Source organism: Hyalella azteca, unplaced genomic scaffold, assembly GCF_000764305.2.
Source record: "Hyalella azteca isolate HAZT.00-mixed unplaced genomic scaffold, Hazt_2.0.2 contig4943, whole genome shotgun sequence".
Lineage (NCBI taxonomy): Eukaryota > Metazoa > Arthropoda > Malacostraca > Amphipoda > Hyalellidae > Hyalella > Hyalella azteca.
This window is the reverse complement of record NW_025935151.1, coordinates 481330-495369: the sequence shown is the minus strand read 5'-3', so window position 1 is coordinate 495369 and position 14040 is coordinate 481330. Positions and strand designations below refer to the sequence as shown.

The 14040-nt window shown below is 36.3% G+C and overlaps 1 non-coding gene across 1 annotated transcript; it reads right to left on the bottom strand.

The window, feature by feature from the left end:
* Positions 1-13687: 13687 nt before the first annotated feature.
* On the bottom strand, positions 13688-13759 carry Trnat-cgu. Its single transcript has one exon. It is a non-coding gene; the product is annotated as a tRNA-Thr (tRNA).
* Between the last annotated feature and the right edge of the window lie 281 nt (positions 13760-14040).

Genomic DNA, 14040 nt, shown 5'->3' with positions numbered 1-14040 from the left:
GATTCAGAGACTGCACACTTAACGCGTTTGTTAAACACCGTAGGCCAAAAGGAGAACTCGACGAATATCTCGCAATTGTTTGTTAATAAAGGAAAAACAGAAACAAGAATAATATTTCTCTAAATTAATCTTTATATGTAAATATTCAGGGTTATTCTAACTGATGAACCCAATTTGATAAATTCGTATTGATTTAAGAATAAACTCAAAATTTAAGAATAATTCATGCCGTCCTGAGCGTTGTAGAAGACGCATAGGAAATGAAGATCTGGATCTACACTTCTGGCCACCGAGATCACCTGATCTCAAGTGACTAGGTATTTCTTATGGGGTTACGTATATGTCCCGCCTCTACCAGCAACTCTGGTTGATCTAAAGAACCGTATCACTGTTACGGTGCACTCGGTGACAAAAGATATGCTTTCTTGTATGTGGGACGAGTTTGGCTACTGTTTAGATGTTTGCCGTGCAGCACAAGGATAACATATTTTATACACATGTAAAACAATTTATACACATGTAAAAAAAACTTTGAATCTTTTTCTTTATATGGATTTTTTATGATTCAGTGAATGAATGATTCATTGCGAATTCATGCGTAAATAAATACGAATGTATTAAATTGGTTCCATCATTTATAATAACCCTGTGATTTGATTCTCCGAAAATGAGACAAAACATTTCTTATTTCCTCTTCATTTCGGATATAACACGGACAGATTTATTTTAAGAAGTTTCTGATATATATTTACAAATTTTGAGAACATCTATGATATCCGTGGCACAGAGAGGACCATTAAAAATTAAAATTAATAATAATTTTTGATTCGCGCAAATATTGTACGAAACTTTTTAACGGGTACTAAGATAAACTCGCGTAAGTAATGTGGGCCGATGAATAAGACAAAGTTAGACGAGCACAACGGATGCGCTTCTTAAGACACAGCAAGCGCCAGGCTTCAGATGGCAGAAATGATCCTTGTTAACTTTGAAGAAATCCGATTTACTCCTCAATGGAAGTTCACATAAGCTCGAGGGATATTACATTTTTCTCTGCAAGTTTTAATGAATATACTTCGCTAATACCAGTCCATCCGCTAAACCCAATGGTGCAGCAAAGTTTGTCCTAATCTCGATATTGATGTCTCTCAAGATAGTCTCTTCCATGGGAACTTTACCTCGGTCTGAAAGTTATCGGAATCTTGCCGAGGAAACGGAGCGCTCTTGCACCGCCATACAACGTAAAATTGCTACAAGTTCCACAAAGTCTACACTTGTTAGATGCTGTCGGGAGCCAAAGTTTCTCGTTCGCAGGTGTATTCTCTCTAATTAGACTGATTTTATTAATAAAAATGCGTGTACACAAGCAATAACGGTAGGCATTGTCGCGAATGAAAGAAAGCCGCATTACCTTTGCCTCAAAACCCTAACTAAAAATTACTATCAAATAATTGTACTACTCACGTAGAAAACGGTTCAATTATAAGAAAATTCATCTCAAGTGTGCCTTTAAAGGTCTTTCTCAGTTAAATAAGTTGATGAACATAATACATTTTGATTTTAGACCACGTAAACTGCTATAAGCTGCATGTCCATCAGTGGGACACTTATATTTTTCAATTTAAGCATTACACCACATTATTTAATAATAGGTTTTCACGGAACATAGAACAAATTTAAAGTGACAAAAATATTTCGAAAACCTCGGAGGCGAAGTAGAGTGGTAATCAATTGTTTTTCATGACATTTCAAACCAAAGAATCAACGAAGACAGGTCATCGGTGATTATTGCTACTGTTAAAATGGGCTTCATCAATGTTCTCAATTGATTTGTTTGAGATTGTTAAACAGATTGCGCAATTTCAGTAATATTTCTTGCATTCGAAATAAATTTTAGCACGACTATAATGGTCGTGTCAATCACAAAATATTGAAATGCTTTGAATTTACAAACAAGGTTCAAACTGTGAATCTTACGTAAAACGTAGATATATTTCCAGTGGGCATTGCAGGAAAATGCAATGCTGTCAATCAATAACAAATGATTTATAATCACATTTCGGTGCTTCAATTGAGGGTCTTCAATCTCTCTCCGTCATCTGACATAAATGTTTGCGGACGGCCCATCAAAAGCAGCAAATTTACAGTAACGTTTCACTTAGATCCCCAATGAAAAGTTTGAGCGGAAATATATCGCGACGCTCAGCCCGCAATAACGAAGTAGGATCTGAAATTTACCGTCGACTGTAAAATAGCTAAGACAATCTTAAGCGCAAATTCGGAATATCGCCAGCAAGAAAATTTCATCGGTGCATGACGATATGTTACGATTTGGTAGCATATTGGCCGTTGCCGATTTTAGGTATTCTGAAGTATTTGAATCATCAGTCGTTAATAAAAAATACGTAGGATTTATTGGAAAATTAGAATGAATCTCCCACATTGGAGATAACAGCGAAAGTAAGTTGTTAAAAATTCGACATAACCTAAGAAAATGGATAAAGTTTAAAGATATTTGTGCCATTCCCTCTATTTTCAACCAGTTGTAATTGAAATAAATGAAATTGATTTAAGAAACGGTTTATAGTCCATCACAAACAGCTTCATTGCAGGAGTCCGTGGGCAGAGCAAACGGACGCCCAAAGCTCTACCTTCAAGTCGCCCAACCGTCAAAGACTTATCTCAAAAAATGTTATCAAAAGTGAAGAAAAGTCGACGAAGTTCTAATGAGATCAGGAGAAGGTTGCGAAGCAACGAAGAAAGGAAAAGACTTTTAAGCTCAACAATTTTCTTCCTGAAATAGTTTCCACTCTAATGATAATTTTCCAGAAAGTTCAAGATCTTTTCTGCAGCACTGTAAAGCTGGGCATTTTAAACTGATTATGTAAATTGGTTCCTTCGCCAATTAGGATCCAAGTAAAATATTTAAATACGTACTTTATTTTAAATTTTAAATTCTCAACCGCGGATTTTTCCAGTGCTGAGTATTACAGCAATGAATATGGTTTTTGTTTTATTATTAGGTATCGATAAAAATGCTGGACCATAATAACTCAGTGCAACGTACAAGATTTTCAACAATAAAATGAAAGTAAAAAAATACATTTAAATCATATGACAAATGAGATACCGAATTGCGAATCACAAAATCTACTATTTGAATATCAAGAATCGCTCACAATTAGATTCAGTTCGATTTCAGCAACAGGCCAAAAAACTGTTTCATGAATGGGCCAAAAAAACTTACACCGATTGACATCTGTTATCTGCAGCCTATCTTCCAAATATCTGTTCCTTTAACCTGAAATAAGTTCCTGGCAGCAAGGAAAGGAAAATTAGATCCGAGACGAAAGAATCTTTTGACAATTTTCGAACTCTATAAATAGTGTCGATAACTAATGTCTGAACTTCCAGTTGGTAAACGATAACTTCCGACCAGTTAAAATAGAATTCATGTTGTCTATAATGTTGGATTCAATCAAATTATTTTTCCATGGATGAGAGGCCTACGTAGGTTGTCATGTGCGAACTCTTCAGAATTGTCGAGAAACAACATTAGCTAACAGCACGTCAGTGACACGGAAAATGCAGTTGACGAGAAGAGAATTAACGCCCCAGTGAGAGAAATCTGGAGTCTTAACACAGAGACGAGTTTAAATGAACATTTAATTAATAAATACACATGAGAAATGCCAACAAAAGTTACTCAATTATTTTAGATGCATCGGCATAATATTAAAAAAAATGCTAGATCGAAATGCTGAAACAAAAATATATTAAACATCAATCAATTCCAAAGAAAGAAGTTAATAATAGTGTCAGGTTTAACTGCAAACACATGCGAAAATAAAACAGACTTCGGTTAAAAACCTAAAGCGAATTCAGAAAATTCCACAAATAATCACACCAGTAACATTTGGATTTAATGCAAACGTTCCTCAACCCTGACTGAATCGCTGAAAGCCTAATTTGCCGTACGACGGCATAGCACATATAAAACTAATTTAAATAATTTTTGACATAAATAGTAATTTGTTAGTATATCGTGTAAGTGCAAGCCTGCAGCTTAATTTCTAAGCGCATAATTGGGACACATGCCACAGCGTGAGCGTCGCAGTCGGTATGGAGACAGACGAGTTCAGCTGCCGCTCGTCAAGGGGAGGCGGCTGCAGTCAGGCTTCAATAATAGGACGGTAGTGCCCGAGTATTTGTGAAGACAACACTCGATGAGGTGGCCATAGCCCGTGCACGAGAGAGGACGCTCTTCTGGCAGCTCGGGGTGATACTAGAGACGTGACGTACGGAAAGTAACGCACCCTCTAAAATCATCATATATTAAGGTATCCCATGACAAATAACTTCTGCTTTCGATGTGAATGAGAACAAAAAAAATGTATGTGTCTTCAACTATGTCTGTTTTATGTATTAGCGATTTTTAGAGATCTCTACCATCACAACTAGAAGATAATGTAACTAAAAGATGCCATCGAAAAATATGCCGACCAAATCCCAGATGCGATGCCTTGGTTTGCGTTTTTTAATACGTCTTTATACTAAATAAAAATAAGCTTTGGAAGAAAGACAATATCCGAACTAGGTTAAATCAAGCGTCATAATTGTTTATAATACGGACACATTTTCGTTAAATGGAGCATGAAGCATTTAGGTGTTGGCCAGCAAAAGAGGTCGACATGCCCAAGTTGAATTTCACTCGGCTCTATTTTGGCGGGTGTGCTCAGCCCTGAGAGTGCAAACATCAAAGTGGGGCTTATTTTCGGTGGCGAGTGTCAACAGCGCCCTCGAGTATCATTTCTGGAGGCCTCCAAGTCAACAAAGAGGCACAAGAGGCAGAGCGTAACCGCTGGTCGGACGACACCATTACCGAGTGCTCAGTGTCGAGCCTCTACACACACAACGCAAAGACGAGGCCGCTCCAACGGTGTAAATGCAGCAGGAGAACTAAAAATGGCCAAGGCTCTTTAATGTTTGATAACAATAAACTGGTGTTGGAGGGAAAACTTTTTCGGATGAAGAGAAGGAGACTGTAAGAAGACACTTATGCAAGACAGCTCCTGGTTATACGTGAAACATTGAAGAGAGTTTAGGAATTGAAAAACAGAAACATCAATACGCAATTACTTTATAAATTTCTCAGACGTGCCCAGTGAAGCCCAATACGTTCCCAACACAATCCTTACGCAGACAAACACGAAGTTACCCTAGTATACAGAGAACAACAATTGAGGTTCAAGAGTGTGGCATGATGGAAGAACAATACTCTAGATGTAGTATTATATCCCAAGTATACAAAATAAATCAAAACTTAAATCTATGAAATGTGTAAGTTTGGAAAAAGAATGTATTTGAGCTGTGAACAGAAAAATAAAATGAGATGACACAGTGGCGCACAGCGTTCTTGCGTCAATCACACACAATAGCAAAAAAAAAAAATGATTCGTCGTGATTCATCGATAATACCTAAATCGAAAATAAATGTATATGTTTGCGAAGATAAAATCACATACAAGATAACTTAGAAAAGCTTAGTTATGCTTAGAAATGATAATTGAGTTGTTCAATATTCAACCTAATACAACTTCATACACTTGGTGTCCCTTGGCACAACTCATCCTAGCTGGATTATCGTTTTTTAACATTTTAACCACATAATTTAATGTTGAAATGAACGCGGTACGTGCATGACACAAAATCTTCAAAGCCTCTTAAAAATGAATTTAAAATCGGGGTTCAATTAGAACTAACGTTGTTTTTTGGCTGTGAGTTCGATGTTCAAAGCACAGGTGACTGCATGACTGCGAGTATTGGTAGTGAAGGTGAGCTCTTTGTAAAGGGGTGTTTGAACAGCTGCTCGACCATCAAAGCCTAGCTCGTCCTAACCTTGTTTAGTGGAAGATCGATTTGCTCTTTTTAAAGTTTTTCTTTAAATTGGAAATTAGGACCTGACCGACCAACGATAACCTGGCGTTAAGACGGCAGTATTGGGAAATTAATGGCTACTCTGTCCAGCCTTCAATAAGGACCTAATTACTGAGAAAAAGTGCACAAATAATAATACAGGATTCAATAATTTATAAACTTTACTTATATTGTGCTCTGTGAAAGATTTCTTTGTCCGGATTTTCAAGCAAATTCTTGGATGCGTTCTCAAAAGGTTTTTCGGCATATATTTGTGGTTATGATGTTTTATACGAAGTTAAATCACTCATAATGTAATCATGTGAAATCAGTTCAATACTCATTCGAAATCTTTATTTATTGACGCACCTTATGTACAGGAATCCAAACTGAACTGACTCTGAAATACGACTTGATATTCGAATGTTTACGAAGAGAGAGAGAGAGAGAGCAATTCTAAGAAGTGCACCCGCTTGTGCAAACAACTATGGGGAGCATTGACGTAAATGACGACCATTCAGACACTTCAATCGTTGCAGAAAATTCCAAGTAATCGGGGAAGTAAAACCCAAGTGATATGAGTAGATCAGCGCATAATCTGCCATGCTTCCGAGAACTCGAAGAAAGAAAAATGCACTATGTAATCATCAGAAAAACGACCATCGATTCATTTGCAGAACCGAGACCAAGGACAAATCTTGGGTTTAATAGACTCGCTTGTCGAATCTTGACATGTTCTTTAAAAAATTTTCTCTGAAAACAAACTATTTCATCAACAGTATTTTCAGTTGTCCATCGATTAGGTTGCAAAGTTTTCCTTGATGGAATGATTCATGGTTAGGTACATATTGAGGCTGTAAGCATCAATTGGCTAGTATCAAGAAACAAGCATGACGACCACTTTTTCATTGCTCTAATATTGACAGTTGTGCTTCTAAGCTGCTGCGTAAACATCATAGCCATATCACAGTAATTACTAGGTTATGTTTTAAGTAAATTTTAGAGATGTTGAAATACTCGTAAAACAAGCCCCTATGGTAAAGAAACATTCCCTAGTCGAAAACTTCAACAACACCTCGATCTCTATCATGAGTATCAGTCCATTCAATTTTAAGGGCAGCTCAAAAATATTCCTGTGTTGGAGCAGTTCAGCTCATCAGAAGCCATACTTCCACTTACATCTACTAAATAAAAAGTTTTCTACATCAAGGGAGATTCCTAATCTCAGCAGACTAAAAATAGGTACATTTTACATTGGACAATATAACTCATTCGAAATATAGTATTTAGCTGTTCAGATAAATGTAATGAAGACTTTATTCTTCCAGATATCACGTTTTTCAGCAGTTTATCGAATACAATAGTAAAATATGCCTCCAAACGGATTCCAATGAAGCGCCATATTTTTCAGTCAAACCGTCGCTTGAAGATATTATCCGACACGATAATTACAGAAAATTTTCGAGACCCCCTTTATTTTTTTGCTTTGTCTTGGAAAATTTTGACCTATGCAAGAAATATACGCGGTAATTCGAATGTAATTCGAATGGATTCTGACGTCATTATTTTTGTTCGTTAGATTATGATTATTGCAATCCTAAAATTTATTTCTGATGCTTTAGGACTTTTATGCGCAGATATGTATAATTCCAATCGTATTCCACGCACAGAAAAAAATACAATTATGAACGCAAATCCCGATGCAAATATGAAATTAGCATTTCACAGCTTAATTACGAACGATCTAGGATCTCAATATTTATAAAATTGAATGGGAAAGTAATGAGAGCAATAAAAATAATACCACACTCCTCCCTAGTCCCATAAAAGCTTCCAATTTTTCACAAAATATCGGATTAATATCATATCTTCAATTGGAAAATGAGATAATCAAAAGTACATACCATGTTCCAAATTATCCATGATACCAAAAAGAATGAATTTTAAATGGATAATTTTAATCCGCCTTTTTTGCATTCCTGGACAGATATGTCATCACGAGTGCGCCGCAATCCTGCAAATATCTCGTCCAAAAATGTAATGAACTCAGCAATTTTTCTAATGAAAGGCCCGAGCAATTTTCATAAGTGCATGACATGGCCGTAGGATTGACAACGGTCTAAAAGCATCGCTTGAAATATCAGCAGATATTTGCACTGAAAATCGCGGCTTCTACATACAAATTTTAGACTGCGATGTCTCGTTTTATTCAACACGACGCGTTGGTGCTCAAAATACAGAAAAGTGTTTTAAGACTGGGACATGACTTGCCACAGAAATATTTTTACTTTGACAAAAGTCATTTGGCTCGACAAAAAATATTACTACGTTATCCAAGCAGTATATTTGAAAATCGAGGAAACAAACTATTGTTTTCTTACATCGAGTGTTTTCAAGAGGATCGTGTGATATAGAATTAATCGAATTTTAATTATTATTATCATCATCGTCACTTTCTACGTAGAAGTTAGATGCCGACAATGCCAGTGCCATTGTATTTCTAGGAAAGTTTCGTCGCGCGCAGCTTGTTCAATGCGAAACGGCAGCTCGTTTCCATACTTTAACTCCAACATTGCAGCTTTGTAAAAGATGATATTATTCTTCTGGAGACTCTAGATGTTGAATCCCAAAGATGGGGAGTGCTGCGCTTTCTTTAGCTAGCTACCAAAGCTCACGGCAGCTCATTTGCATCTATATACCGTTAGGGTCACGTGACGCCATAGGTTTTCTTCGCGAGCAGATTTGTTGTAAATTCGATGTAACTTATTAATTGTTCCGTACTTCTCCAATATTCGTTTCAAGTTTAGTTTTATGACCACCAAATTAAAATTAAAATCATAGCTTGGCTTAACAATTTCATTATAAGTCATTTTGAATTTCAGTCCACAGAAAAGTTTCTAAATTAAACGACGTTAGATTAGATTGCAGAGTTAGATCAAAGTGTTTAGGTATAGATTATGCCAAGAATATTTTCAAAATGTGAACTCATCGAAGTGATTGACACAACACACAAGCATCGTCATCGACTTGCGCTCCCCCACCCCCCAAAAAAACAGTCAGCACACACGGTGCAGAATTTAGGAGACGTCAGAATATGCAGAACCTCGTGCATAATGTGAGCGCGGCATCGCCCGTAAACAAATAGAAACAATCTCCCCTCAGAGTTTGTAAACACTGCTCTAAGTTTTTGGTCTGTACAGTTGACACAGAGTTCGGTGATGCAAACAACAGTCAAGCAAAAAAAATAAGTAAAGTTTGCTATAGAAATGCACCTGATGCGCAGGTTTTGTTGAGCCGCTGATTGAGCAAAGGGCTTCATTCGGAAAACTTTCGCGAGCAGAACGAGCTGTGAAATAAAGCTCGCCGAGGAGGAATAAAGAGGAAATTCAATGCTGATTATTGGCTTGAATTTATTTAGAAAACATGAAATGCGGTAATGAGTTGTACATATAGATATTTTGCAGAGAAGCAAAATATCTATAAAATTTGCGTTTTGAAATACCAAATTGGAAGTCGAGACTAAACTAAACAATTCACTTAATGAAGGAAAAATATACCAATGATTAACTTCATCCGGTCAAATCTGAATTGAATGATGTCGAGCGGCTTGCATTACCAATACATGTATATCTAATTATGCGCATGGGAAATAAAACTCAATCATTACAATTTCGTAAATTATGAAGGCATCAATGACACCATACGATCAAAGCTGTCGAATAATGTGCAGGAAATGTGATAAATACGACGATTATCGAACGAGTTACGACATCATAACGAAAATATATTCCACATCATTTCATATAGCTGTTCATTAGAAGCATTATTTGCGATCGAGATATTACGTTAATATCATGCTGAATTCCGGGCAAGTCTGATACCAGTACGTTGGTTGTGATAAGTTAATACACTTGCACGCGCACAACGAAACGTCGTATTGCTACATTGAGACGTCGCCTCAACGCTACGCAGGTTGACCGCTACACAAAGGGCCTAACCACATGCCGCAGCGTGACGTCTGCTATAGGCTTACCTGAGGCACTTGCCGCCCACCACAGCAAGTTAAGGGACGCAAAAATTCCGAATTTCGTGTTGCCTAAACTTCATTTAGAATTTTTTTGGGACAATTATGACTGTTATAAACGAAGCGTAATACTTTTGAAAGTATATCTTAAAAAAGATTTGTGGAAAGACTAAATTGTTTTCAGATAATGATAATTATCTGAAATTTTCAGAGATTTATAGAAGCATATATAGGTTCAAAATGCTTAAGGTGTGATGGGAATTATTATTAAGAGTTTGAAATTGAAATGGTTATACGCATCTCTTAAACCAGGAAAATTCAAAACAAATTCTTAATTTTTCTTATCCAGATAATTCGAACTAATTGGGGCATCGTTCAGTAAAAAAACCCTCGATGGTCGTCACAGCCTCCTGGAATGGTTTTAAATATTTTCGTTATTTTAGCTTAGCCGCCGTGAATTACGCATTCACTCAATGAGAGATGAATCGATCAAAATTTATCCGCTACCTGATACAAGGTAAATAAAACAAGATGGATTTCAGTGCTTGTAGCCAGATGCAGTGAAAACGTATTTACAAGCTGCATGTCAAGTTTCAACTGTACACCGTACAGTGTACACGTCCAGCCATTGTGTCTCACTCATGCGGTTTATTTACAAGATCCATAATTCGTTAAGAAGTTTACATCCTCTGAGCGGCATCCAGCGTCAAGGTTTCCATGGAATCCGTCCACCAGAGAAGGATCTCATATGGTACCTTTAGAAACTGGTCTCGTTTGGATGGCACTTTCATGCGAGTCAGACGCAGAATCGCAGCCTGGGTGCTCTATTGACACGTAATCGTTCGAGTTAAGTCTCATTGACCGAAACCAGAGACGCGGTAACACCGAGCGGCTTTCCCTTTACATTAAAGGCAGCTTGAAAACAAGCTTGGATATCCTAAGCTCAAACATGTGCTCTCAACAAAAGACGTGATGAATATTCACCAGCTCGCCGAAAAAAACTCGTATCGCATTTGTGGTAAACTGTGAGTCTTGGGAACTTCAACTATCAGTTTTAGCCTCCCATGAAACTATTCTGAGCATAGCAGTCTCCAAATAACTTAAAGGGGTGAATTTGAAGCTGTATAACGCAAATTCAATGTTTGTAAGAAAAAAATGTATGAAAACTTTCTAATAAAGCAAAAAAAGCCAATTTTCAAGATTGCATCGTCAAGTGTTAATCTTGCGAGAATCACGCGCTTCTCATTATACAACAAATGATGCAAATAGAAAATGTCAATGTTAAAATGTCTAGAATAGCATTCACGTATTAGAATCCGAACAAATTTTGATTAGTTAGGGATTTTGGTAAATAAATAAATACAGAATTCGCAGAATCGAAGAAATTTATTATAAAGTATATAATTTCAATCGTCCTGAAAGTTTATCTTAATACGGTTTCCTTCTTATTTATTTCTGTAGTTCAGATTAATGTAAGCCTGGTTTAAAGTGAATGTAACTACATACTGCTTTCTGTTTATGAATTTTAAATGAATGATAGATATGGAAGCGTGATTTAGGATTTTTTGTTTTAAAATATAAAAAATATTTCAAAAGAGCGCAAAATCATTGTCTTTTAAAATATGTAAGCACATAATAATAGCCTTTCCGCGCAAAAATTCCAACAAAATGGTCGATTGGAAGACTTTTAGATGCAGCATATCAAATTCCTTTAACTGAGCAGAAAAATTCAATTCAATTAATCGTTGCAGGAAAGATCAATGAAGCTTTATTCATGCAATATTTCATCAAACTTTTGATGATTCAAAATATATACCGCAGGTAAAATACATATTCAGGAACGCCGCCACCATCGCGAGCCTGCATTTCTATTTCGTATATAAATGCAAATGCTTGAATAAATTGGAATAAATCCTGAACAGTTGGAGTGTTTTTTTTTTCATACCAAAATCTATTGTACAGAGAAGAAAATCGAGCCATCGTTTATCCTTTGTGTTTGTGAATTGTTTTGGCAAACTGGACACAGGGAAAGTCGACTTGTAACGATGTCGCCTCGCTCTAAGGGGGCTTGGAGCCTCGCAAAAGCTCCTATGCGTGCACAAATATATTGTGCTACAACAGATGAACGTCTCACATTCAACAAAACTATGTAATTTTACCAATTGTAATGAAGCATGGTGGCAGTGAATGAAGTTCAAACTAATGCTTCATTACGTTACATTACGGTCAGAGATCAAAGTTTCAAGGGTGCATGAAGACCTGAAAGTTACCATAAAAAATGTGTGATCAATAAACACACTTCACAGAGAGCAAAATCACACCATGTTCTACGCGACGTTAATGCTGTATACATTAAAACACAGCAAAACAAACTAGAGATGATGATTTATCAGGCGATTAAATTCCTGCAAGGATTCTGCTGACGTTAAATACAAACAACGCTGACGCGGCGATGGAGAACTGCTCACAAAAAATATCAATAATAATTTTCCTGAAAGATGCTGAGGCTGTTTTTTTCAGGACGGCGGCATAATATCCATCGGTTGCAAGTAATTTTTTGTATCATGCATTGCTCATTAAGTAAAACACATCAGCAGAAATATTTCAATTAATTATAAATATTTAGTTAGGATAGTTAACACTGAAGCATCTCGACGATTCACTGACATTATCTTATGCATTGATGAATGGTAAGTTGGCAAGGTTATAAATTCTTGAGAGTGACGCGTTATATATTTATTGTTCGCTTATAAATATTGTAATGATTGTACAAATTTCTACCGCATCATGCACTTGAATAATTGATTCAGCACTGAGAAAAATTATTTTCACGAAGGTGAAATATGCATTAATTAACTACAGGTATGTGATATTTAAAAAGTATGTGATATTTAAAAGTCAACTTTCAAAACTCGGAGCAAATAGGCCTGTTCTGTTGTCGCATTCATTAAAGATAGAGAGTGTGGCGGATGCGACACTAAGCTCTGGCACTCACGATATATCAGAGAAAGTCATTAGTGCGGCTTTATGAATATTTATACACTTAGGTGGAATAATAAGTGGATATTATCAGTAAAATGTACAATACTGAACAAAGAGGTGAAATGTGAGCTCTTTAACACTGATTACCTCAAATATTTTAGAGCTACAAATTGTAAGGAAGAATTTTAATGCATAAATCGCAATATAATAAACTAATTTAAGTCGTTTTCTTATTTACATTGCTTTAATCTAATAAATGTTTCGTTACACACGCAGCGATCGACGAGAGTGGACAGAAATTTTTGGACTTTGAAGCTAGTCTTTGATAAAATATCAGCCTCTCGATTGAATATTCATTATAGATTAACTTACTAAACTCGATATCAAATATTTTTGGCCACCTTGACTTGAAGTTTACATCAACTTAAATCAAAATTGTCTCAATTTTTTAACTCCATAACGATACAAGGTAATTATTACCATCTGAGGTAAAACGCTAACCTTAAACATCGATACATTTATTTTATGAAGAGAATTAACTTTGTATTAAAATAATACAAATCTCTACGTTGAAAACTAGGAACAGATCACGAAAAAATAAATATGAATGTCATTTTGGCATCAGCCAGCAGGCGACAAATTTTGACAGATTCAAATCCGGCAATCACAGTAGAGCTCCTGGACACATGCAACACTTGTACTCGAGTAAGTCAGGGTACAGAGACACAGATGTTCAAGCGACTAGTGAGCGTCTAAAAGCTATCCTGCCGCCAGAGAGAATCGAACTCTCGACCCCTAGTTTACGAGACTAGTGCTCTGCCCCTGAGCTATGGCGGCTTGTCCAACACAAGACGGTTGTTTGATCATATGTTATCACATTTACGTGCTGATATATTTATTCATTCGAATTAAATGCGGCAAAAACCATCGGAAAATCTGTTGCATTTTCAAAATTTTACAACGTTAGAAATTCAGTAATTTCAGAGCTAGAATGACGTTAGGCGAATTTTATATCGTTAGCAGTTCAAATACGAATTCGACACTAAGAAAGAAAAAGCAAAAGTCACCCCACACAAAAATGCATCACTACTAGAGTAAGATTAAACATAAGAATACAT